Source organism: Zonotrichia albicollis, chromosome 3 (genome assembly GCF_047830755.1).
Source record: "Zonotrichia albicollis isolate bZonAlb1 chromosome 3, bZonAlb1.hap1, whole genome shotgun sequence".
NCBI classification, from domain to species: Eukaryota; Metazoa; Chordata; class Aves; order Passeriformes; family Passerellidae; genus Zonotrichia; species Zonotrichia albicollis.
The window spans coordinates 24,619,530-24,629,302 of record NC_133821.1 but is presented as its reverse complement, the minus strand read 5'-3'; the positions used below and the strand labels follow the sequence as shown (position 1 = coordinate 24,629,302).

Below are 9,773 nucleotides of genomic sequence, written 5' to 3'. Positions count from 1 at the left end.
GCACTTGGCTCTGCCAAAGCCTGGGGCCCAACAGCACACACAGACACAGCAAACAGGGTTTCCAAAACCTCTGCATGGTTCTTCAAGGAGCAGTACCCAGCACTATCCCTCCCCAGCATTTTAAGTTACTTCCACAAACCCTCAAATGACCATCAGATAACAAAGTTTGGGGCTAGAGAAGGGAAAAGTAACACTGGCCAAACTGCAGTCAGCTCAAATGAAGCCAATGAAGCTGCATTTACTGACACAGATACAGGGCCAGACCCATTTATCACATAAATTCCTTTTCAGTAATGCAACCATGCATTATTCCTGCCACAGCATTCCTGACTCTGAGCAGTCTCAGCCATCCCAAAACTTACTACACAGGAAGTGCCACCCTTCTATAAATATCTGCCTGGCATAAAGGATTCCCACAGCCTGATCTCCTGCAACGAGAACAGCGTGGAGCAGTGCTATGTACCATGAGCCCTGTCTAGGAATCATCCCCATCAATCCCTACTAAACAGATCCTTTCACAGCAAGCAGGGCTAAAATATTCTAAGGAACTAAGTGCACAGAGCCTGGACCACAGCTGTAGAACAAACAGCTCATTTTTACTGGGAAGATGATGATTACAGATGACAGACATGTCACACTATTAAACAGCACCCAACTCTGTTCCAAAGAAAGTGAGCCAAAAGATTAACACCTTCACACAAAAGGTTTGAGCTCAGATTCTTAATTTATAGGAGAGACAAATAATGCTGTAATGTGAATTTCATGCAGTCTTCTTTCCTTAAAAATGTATTTTTAATGACCTTGTATGCTGTACTTACCAAGTGACTGGCGAGTCTTCTTCAAGGTTAATATAAGAGGTGCAAATAAGTAAGAAACATCTTTGTATTTTCTGTTAAACTGCCTCCGAGCTTCCAGAGTTACACAGAACCAAAACATTGAGTGGATTTTGTTAATGGGGTATATTCCTCTGTGTTATTTGGGCTGGGGAAAGAGTCCCCCCAGAGAAATCAGCAGGATGTGTTTTACCTCCGCACACCTGAACTCAGCTTGCCTACACAGAGCTGTGACCCTGCTGTGCTGTCTGCAGCCCCTGAGGTTCCAGTGCCCTCCCTTCCACACACACACATATTGAGAAATAACAGGAAAACATTTCCATTCAGCAGAAACCAGACCAAAAACTACTGAAGTTCTTCATTATCTAGATAGTAAATGGTCCCTCCTTAATAGAAATGTATTAAGTAATTAGTAATCAATGTACAAACATTATCCAAAAAAGACCTAACTAGGGAAGACAACAAGTTTCCTTACTGGATATTATTTTGTCAAAAGGAACAGTAATTATCATTGTCTTTCTCACAAACAAGGAAAACATACAGCATAATATTTTTGCCTTTTCATCTTTTACAAAAGCAAATGCTAAAAAGCCCACAAAGACATGCAGATTTTAAGGAGGAGCAAACTTTGGCAGTAAATAATTGACACAGCAATTTGTCCAGTTCTAAAAACTCCCTGAGAGAAACATTGGGTTTCCCTCTCCTTTGGCCTCAGAACTAAATGGAGACTGTTGTGGAGGAAAGCTGGCCCCTGCAGCCCCCTGGCCCTGCAGCCCCCAAGCAGCAGCAGAGAGGAGCTGGAGGTTCTCCCTCTCCCGGCGAGGATGGCAGCCCTGCACGCACCATCTTGCTCAGATGGAGAGATCACTGCTTCACCAGCAGAGCAAAATGGATCACTACAGAATTTAATTTGGGAGAGTATACAGCAATTAAATGCTAAAATAGACAAGCTACAGGGAGCTCTCTCAACTGGAGAGAGTAAATTAGAAACTATGTCAGTTAAAATAATTTAGACAGGCGGATGGGAGATTTGGAGGACTGAATGAAGGCAGCACGATCTCTGCTGAAAACTTGTTTAAAAGCAAATAATGGTTGAAGGTATCCAGAACATTATTAAGAATTATGATGCATCTGAATTGAGAATTTAATGTTTAAAAAATTCTGCACATGCCAGAAATGCTGGAGCCCTAGACATGAGGGCTTGGAATGAAACAAAACATTTTTAAACATTGAAACAGCTACCCTCAATGACATAATTATATATTTGTTATCCTCACGAAGTGACCTTTGTCCTTGCAGAACCAAAGTCCTTGTACCAGACTGTTTATCATATTGGTCATATCTTAGGTTTAAGCTTGAAGACTCCTTCAAAAAACACCAACATGTTGGTTTTAACAGCACATCTACATTGATGAATCATTGTATTGCAAGCACCACACATTGTTTCTCATGTAGCACAAGCAGAGACAATAATTTCAGTAAGCAAAGAGAAAACGCTATATGGTACTTCAGCTTCTCTCTTCTTACAGCCCCATGAGATTTCAGTGGTACCCTGAGAGACTGGGGTATGTAGTGAAAGGTTCTTTCTGACTAAAATCATACCTGTGGGTGTGCTCAACTGACCTGCTGTAGGTAACAACAAACCTTTCATCTTCCCAGGCTAATCCTCTGCATTAACAGACTCTGGAAATCTCCAATGATTAACATCAGACACAAAGTTTAGAAAAAGAAATTATACCTAATAAACTGAGTTAATTCATCTACACTATGCAGAATAACACCAAGAAAATTCAGAGATCCTGGTTTTTTATCAAAAATGCTGTTAAGCTTCTTAGACAACTACTGGACAGATGGCAAAGTATGTGCATGATTAAAATTTTAGTTGAGTAATTTATTAATAGATCATCTGTATGAGACAGGTATCCCCTTCTAAAGTGGGCTTGATGCTTACAAAGGACAAAAGAGAAAAAATTACAGGTAAGCTGGGTAATTTTAGTAAGTAGCAGAACCCTGAACCTCGCATAGGATGTGGATAACTGCTTTATGTATCCATTTATAACATCTTCAATCGCTTTCTCCCCTGGACTGTTTTGGTAATGCAGAAACAATTCCTGAACTCTCCCTCAGAAGTATATAGGAGACTGATAACTGATTTGAGAAATATTCACTCTAGTATTTGTAGCTTTTTCGCTCTTTCAGATCACTTCCTCTAGAGATCCTTGCAAGTTTCTCTTCTTCTATAGTGACAGGTTTCAATTTACTCTTAGATCCCTTTGACCAGTTAAACTCAGAATGTCCTCGCACTTGAAGAAATTACTGTATCTTTACGAAGTACGTGAATTTTTGCTTGTGTTTGCAGAGCTACAGCTTGTGCTGCACCACTCAAGAGCCCTGCAATATGTGACTATCCTGTTTCCCTTGGCAGCAGTAAAAGGACATCCTTTCCTGCAAAGTCTAGATCCCAACATGCTGAGCTCACCAATGCCCCAGTGGTTCTGCTTCCCTTTCACAGCCATTCACTCTCTGCTGTTGGGATCACTCCACATCAGGGACTGTTCCTCTCCTTTCCCCAGATGCTACAGCAGCCAGGGATGTGACCATCTCCCCCAGGTCTGCTAAGGCACAGGGCACAGCTGTGTGCAAGCCTGTGGGAGCTACTACATAGTAATCATTAGCAAGCAAAAGCCATCAAGTTGAAATAATTTTTATATAACAAAAGCTATAAAAGTAACTCCTACTGTAAACTCCTGTACATTTTTACTTTGCCATGGATGTGGACCACAAGCTTGTGGAAGTTCAGCTGAAGCTGGCAGAGAAACTTATCAACTGGCTGTTTAAATCCTCCTTTAAATCCTTTCCTCTCAAAGGAGCAGATTTAAGGAAGTCTGGGCCTGAGCTGCTGCTGCCCTGTGGCAGGTGAGGCTGTTAGAAAAGCACAGCATACAGGGCTGGCAGCTCAGCAAAACACAGCAGTGCCCCATTTCCTGGGAGCTGTGTGCAGCTGCATCCCTCTCACTGTGCCCCGTCTCCAGGAGCAGCTCCATGCTCTGCTGGGCTCATGTTCCCCCCTGCTTTTGAACAGTCTGCTGTATAACTCTGTAGTATTTCTGTACAGTTAGCTTCAACACAAAGTAGAAATACAGATAATTTATCTAATGTTAGAGAAGGAGAAACAGCAGATGATGAACTTAGCTCCTAAACTTTTAGCAAAAATTGGAGTAAGAAACACACTTATTTTGTGTGACCTCCTCTCTCCAGGGGGAGGACAGGGTAGCTGACTTCATAATCATGACATTATTCATTACTTAGCAGCTCGTAACTACATTTTTTCATGTATCAACTAAAGGGACTCACAGGTTATTCTCTGGTTTTATTTTAAATAATAGGCAACACCTGGTACAAAATTTACATTTAAGCTCACCTACCAATGGCTGGTTCTTCAGTTCTACCTTGCCTGATAGGAAACCTCCACCATCATGATTCACTTCTCTGCTGTGTGCAGAGGTCTCCCATGAATGGTGCTACTACACCTTCAAACAGCTACAAAAGAGAGATGTCCAGCTAGCATCCCCCAAAAGAGCCAGTCTTTAAGGAAAAATAATTGACTTTTTTTTAAGGATAAACTACTTACTTATTTATTGTTAGCTCAGCTTCTTTTCTCTTTCCATTCCAGTCTCTAAATTCTCTTACTCTGTCTTGGTGTCGCTTCACGACAAATACCCAGAATCCTGAGTGCTAAAGAGGTATGTTTGAAATAATACCTCAAGCTCAGGAGTGAATATTTAATGAGAATTCAATATAATATTAAGAACAGTTTTTGCACCTCAGCCCATGCCTATCTACAAACATTGTCCTGAGGAAACAAATACCATGCACGAAGGAATATGTGATACAGGCCCCAGAATTAACTCTTGATTATTTAAACAAACTTGCAAACATAAGCACATTATTCACCTCCTTCATAATCTCCAACAAGGAAGCAAGTTTGAGGTAAAACTCCTCGAAGAAGAAACAAAGTGAAAAGATTAATTGCTCCAACAAGCTTACATACTTTCATTCATCTTTCCAGAGAAAGACTTAATTATTTAGCATAGATATAACCTGTTAAAATGGGTTTTTCAAAATACCAGTGTGTCATCAACCAGTTGTTATCATCTGAGGATAACTTCCATAGAGGAAATGCACAATGTTAAATGACAAAGTTTGCAAGGCGCACGACAGAGAAAAGCCTGCAAGAGTGTCAATATTATTGACTCTTACTTTATATTTTTTCTGTACTGAAAGTTGAACCTTAACTGCAAAAACCCAGAGCAAATGGCTGAATGGTCTGTAGTGCCTGATGGCTGTATGCTGAGCAGTGATGCTCATATCATCAACATTCCTCTGGGCAGAACCAGAGACTCCAGGTCAAATGACTGATCACTTTGGGAATTTCTCAAAGTTAGACTAAAAGACTGCTTCATAAAAGACAGTGCAATGTTCTTCAAAGTGAACATGTCAGCAATATTGTTGCAGCATGACTGTATCTCCATTATTAAATTTATGACTGTGCTCTTTTTATTCTCTTGCATCTTGCTCACAGCTTTGCAGAATGTGCCAAAATCACCAGAATACATAACAACAACAGGACACAACTCAGATGGAGAAATGCCTCGAAATACAAAGAAATTACTGGACCTCCTGTTGCTCTTCCCTCTCCCTGTATCTCCCACTGCCAACAAGGGGACACACTGCAGGGCCACCACTGCCCATGGCTGTGATCCTCATCACAACATCCACCCTGGAAGACTTGGCTTTTCCAGGAAGGGTCTCCATCCCAACAGACAGTCCTCTGGCCCTTTACTGCTATTCTTTATACTTACACCTTATTACTATTCTTTATTACTATTCTCTCATGCCACTTCATTACTATTTCTATTATCCAAATAATCACTATGAGGGGGGAAACCTCGATGATAGAGATTCAGTCTGCAAGTCTCCTCCCAGCTGTTATTTCAGAGCAGCATGGCTGGCAGGGGATGGCTCCTGAGCACAGCAGGATCTGCGGAGTTCAGGAAGCAGGAAAAAATTCAGGCTCTGAGGATCTCACCGGCGTCATCCTGCTGATGGGGGGGCTGAGCCTGATGTCAGCAGGGAGAAGGAGGGAGCAAAGGGTGGGAATACAACCAGGGCAAAAGGGAGGCAGCTGAAAATTCACATCTGTGTGAAGCTGGAATGGGGGCATGCTCACACATGTCAGACACCTCAGCTGTCACACCCTGTGCACACACAGCAGTGGGATGGTGTGGGGTGCAGGTGCACTTATTTATTTCTTTATGTCTATGTTTATAAACAACACAGTATACATTTTAACAGCAAGGATAAACATAAAGCATTCCAAAATGCGCCTCAGCAATAAACATAAACCTCAAGTTTTTGAAAGCCTATCCCACCCTCCCTCCCTCCAAATTTGTTTCAATCAGGGAAATAGCTAAATGGATTTCTTCTAACTTTGTACCTTAAAGTAAAATTCACCTCAAGGCTGACAAGCATAGAAAATTTCAGTCCAATGGGTGAATTTTTTTTTTTGTTAAAGCTGCAATAGCCTGAAAACAGGGGCTTGTAATGAAGCTGCCCCATCAACCATAACCACACTGTCAGCAGAGCAACACAATCATATTGCCTGTGCAAAGAAGCAATGCATTTAACATTTTCTTCACTGTGTATTATCTATTAGCTGAGTTTGTCACAGAGATATGGGGCAGTTCCCTGCAATACTTATGAATATATGGCAAGAATCCATCTATGTCTGCTTCAGCACAGGTTTGTCTTATTACATTCTGGCAAACAACTTAAAACCCACCCTTCTCTTACCTTAGGTTTCTGTTAAATATTGTTACTATCTAGAAATTGAAGTAGTCTGAGGCAAACATCTCAGATCTTCCCATTGCTATTCTCTATTACTAATGCACATTACATGTTCAATTCTCCCTTGCTGTTCCTATGAAAAAGGTCTTGTCAAAAACAGATTTCATTTTTTCTGTGTATGCACAAATTAGTTATGGATGATTAACAAAGCATTCATTCTTTTATTTGCTTTGGCTGAGACTTGATCTGTGTTACATTCATGTGAGGGAAGCACTCAATTTTATGTTGATTAAATATGAAACACTGCACTCTTGATAAAAAGAGTTGTATTCAGAGCTGCATATTATACAGACAAAAGATGCATGTTCTTGGGCTAATAGTTTCTTAAACAAGTTTTTCCAGATTTTTAATTGCAAAAAACTTGATACAGCTGCCACTTTTTTTTTTTTTCCTTCTCAGCAAGTACTGGGCAGTGAGAGCTTTGTGTCCCAAAGCAATCTGGTGCAGTCTTAGCAAACAACAATAGTTATTTCAAATTGGATATAATAAAAAGGGATTTTCAAGTTCTGCCCCACAATTTGATTTCTTTAAACATAACTTGCATTGTGAAACCTTTTTTAAAAAAAGACTGCAAAATTAAGGACGGGCAACAAACCATAATTATACAATTTGTCTTTTATTATTTCAAAAATTCAACAAAAATAAAGAGGTATTGGAGAAGTCTTATGGAAACTTACAGCCAATCATAACTGAAAAGTTAGCCCTGATCTGCTGTACTGATCCCAGCTATCACAGGATAGCATGTGCACAAATGCTCCTCAGTAAGGCCCATAAATTCCTCACGTCTATTAAACACAGCGACAGAGCTACACCAAAAGGATGCACCTTGCTTAAGCAAGGTATTTAAGTGCAAGACTGACTCTCAGTACACAACCTACTTGTAATTAAATCAAGTTAAAGAAAGCCATGTGATTAAGCACCTTGTTAAATTTGGGAACAAATTATTAGCCCTTATAAACCAGGGGATTCCATCTTGGGGTTTACAGCACGTGAAAACAAACACGAACCCACAGAAACACACACACAGACAGAGTGTTGTGATACTTTTGCAAGAGAGGATTTCTTTTTAGTAAAACTACACAGAGTAAGGGCAGCTCTTACTCTGGCCACACATTCATTCTTTCCTAAACTTCCAACAACAATTGATGGTCTTATAAAACCTTTGCTAATGTTCCTGTGCCACAAAAATAAGTCTGTTCAGTATCTTTCTTACACATCACCAAAATGAAAGCATGAGCTTAGAGTTTGCCATTTCACTGCCAAGGAGAGACAGTCCTACCACAGCAAGAGGTTAGAAAGAGCCAAAGCAAGGGAATCCTGACACAAGTTGGGCTTATGAAGGACAGCTAGGGCTCCACATGGAAGAAGGTGATTTCTGAGGATGCCCCTGAAATATCACAGCACTGGATAGCAGGAGAGAACAGATGGAAACTTGGTCAAAGCAGGTTATGCATGGTCTCTGAGCAAAAGGTCTCTGCTCCCCACGAAGGGAGATGCTTGCTGGCTGCTATTGAAGAGCTAGCTGCTCTTGGAGGAGCCTGCTAGCTGGCAGGTATTGGAAGAGCCCAATAACCCATCTGGAGTGAGGTCTCCCCAGCACTATATGGTGCAGGTAGAGGACAAGAATGGGCCAGCGAAGGCAGCCAGGCCCATGGGGAGCAGCCACGCTGCAGCACAGGGTGGGAGCTCTGGAAGGGCACGGGGAACATGAGGGGTCCCAGAACACCCATCCCTCCTCATGGGCCTCACCCAGAGCAGAGGCACAGCGGAACAACCTCTGCCTGCAGCCAGCAGACAGTGCCTGTCTCCAAAGCAAAACCCAATCCCACTTTTCCAGCCACAGGCTCCTGCCTTGCACCCACCATGGCACTTTACTGGCTCTTCTTTCACAGCCCAGTTCCTTTCATTAAACCAACAGAAAACACCCAGAAAAAAAAAGAAAAAAAAAAAACCACAATGTTTGAGCTGAGTCAGACTGAGCTCTCCAAAGGCCAGGGAAGCACCAGTTTGGGCACAAAGAGGGTCTGCTGTCCACAAAGTGGGGAGCAGGGAGGACTGAGCAAGAAACCACCTGTTTTGACAGCAGCATACTGAGAATGGTTCAGCCGTCACATGGGGTTACATTTTTATGCAGTATTGTGTGGAGATTTACTCTTCCTGTTCCAGCCTGTGTGAACTTAGCTCCCTGTCCTTGCAGACAGAGGATGGTTGAACTGAGACAAAGATATTTTTTTTTCTTTAAGGAGCTCCAAAAACTTTTTTTTTCCTTTGCTTCAGGTCACATAAGAACACACAAAAGGACAAAGCAATAAATGCTCACATGCACTTTCTTGTCTTTATTTCCATTCTCTGGAATGAGGCCAGAGACATCTAAGTAGTGCACTCTGTTCTCTTCCACTCCCTCACAGAAATTATGGACTCTCCTTCGCAGCCAATTTCCTCCTCCTCCTCCGTCTGGGCCCAAGCTTCAACCACTACAAAACAATGTTCCCCTGTTTTTCTCCAGGGCCCATTCTCCATGCATCTACCCCAGGCTCCCTGAGGCCTCCCAGACCTTTAAGGCTTCACTTTTACACACCCAGGATGAAAACCTGTTCTCTCTGCTTCGATTCTGGGAAAATTCCACTCTCTCCCCGCTTTGCATATGAACTCGGGTGCACTCATTTCCTCCAGGCTCAGCCCCTCCGGTGCCGAGGGGCTGCCACTCCCGAGGGCATTGGCACAGCAGCAATGCTCAAACCACCTGGTACAAGCCAGAGCTGCCCTGGAAATGCAGAAATGTTCCATGGCACAGGTTCTCCCCAGTCTAAGCCTGAAACAATAAACTGGGCATTGGCAAGTGAAACAGCAGGTATGTCACGTGTTACATCACTTCTCTCTCTTCGAAACTATCTAAATTTATTAGCATTATTAGGCTTGCACAATTTATAACTCATAAAACTAAGTGCTACAAAGTAAATATCAGTTTCAAATAATTAGTTTTTACACATTCTTTTAAAAGGATTATTCTCCACATTCCAGCTACCCCATAAA

The 9,773-nt window shown here is 41.9% G+C and overlaps 1 protein-coding gene across 13 annotated transcripts in view; it reads right to left on the bottom strand.

Annotated features, from left to right (window-relative positions):
* Positions 1 to 9,773, bottom strand: part of EHBP1 (EH domain binding protein 1) — a 206,110-nt gene that overhangs the window by 133,150 nt on the left and 63,187 nt on the right. The window lies entirely within an intron of this gene.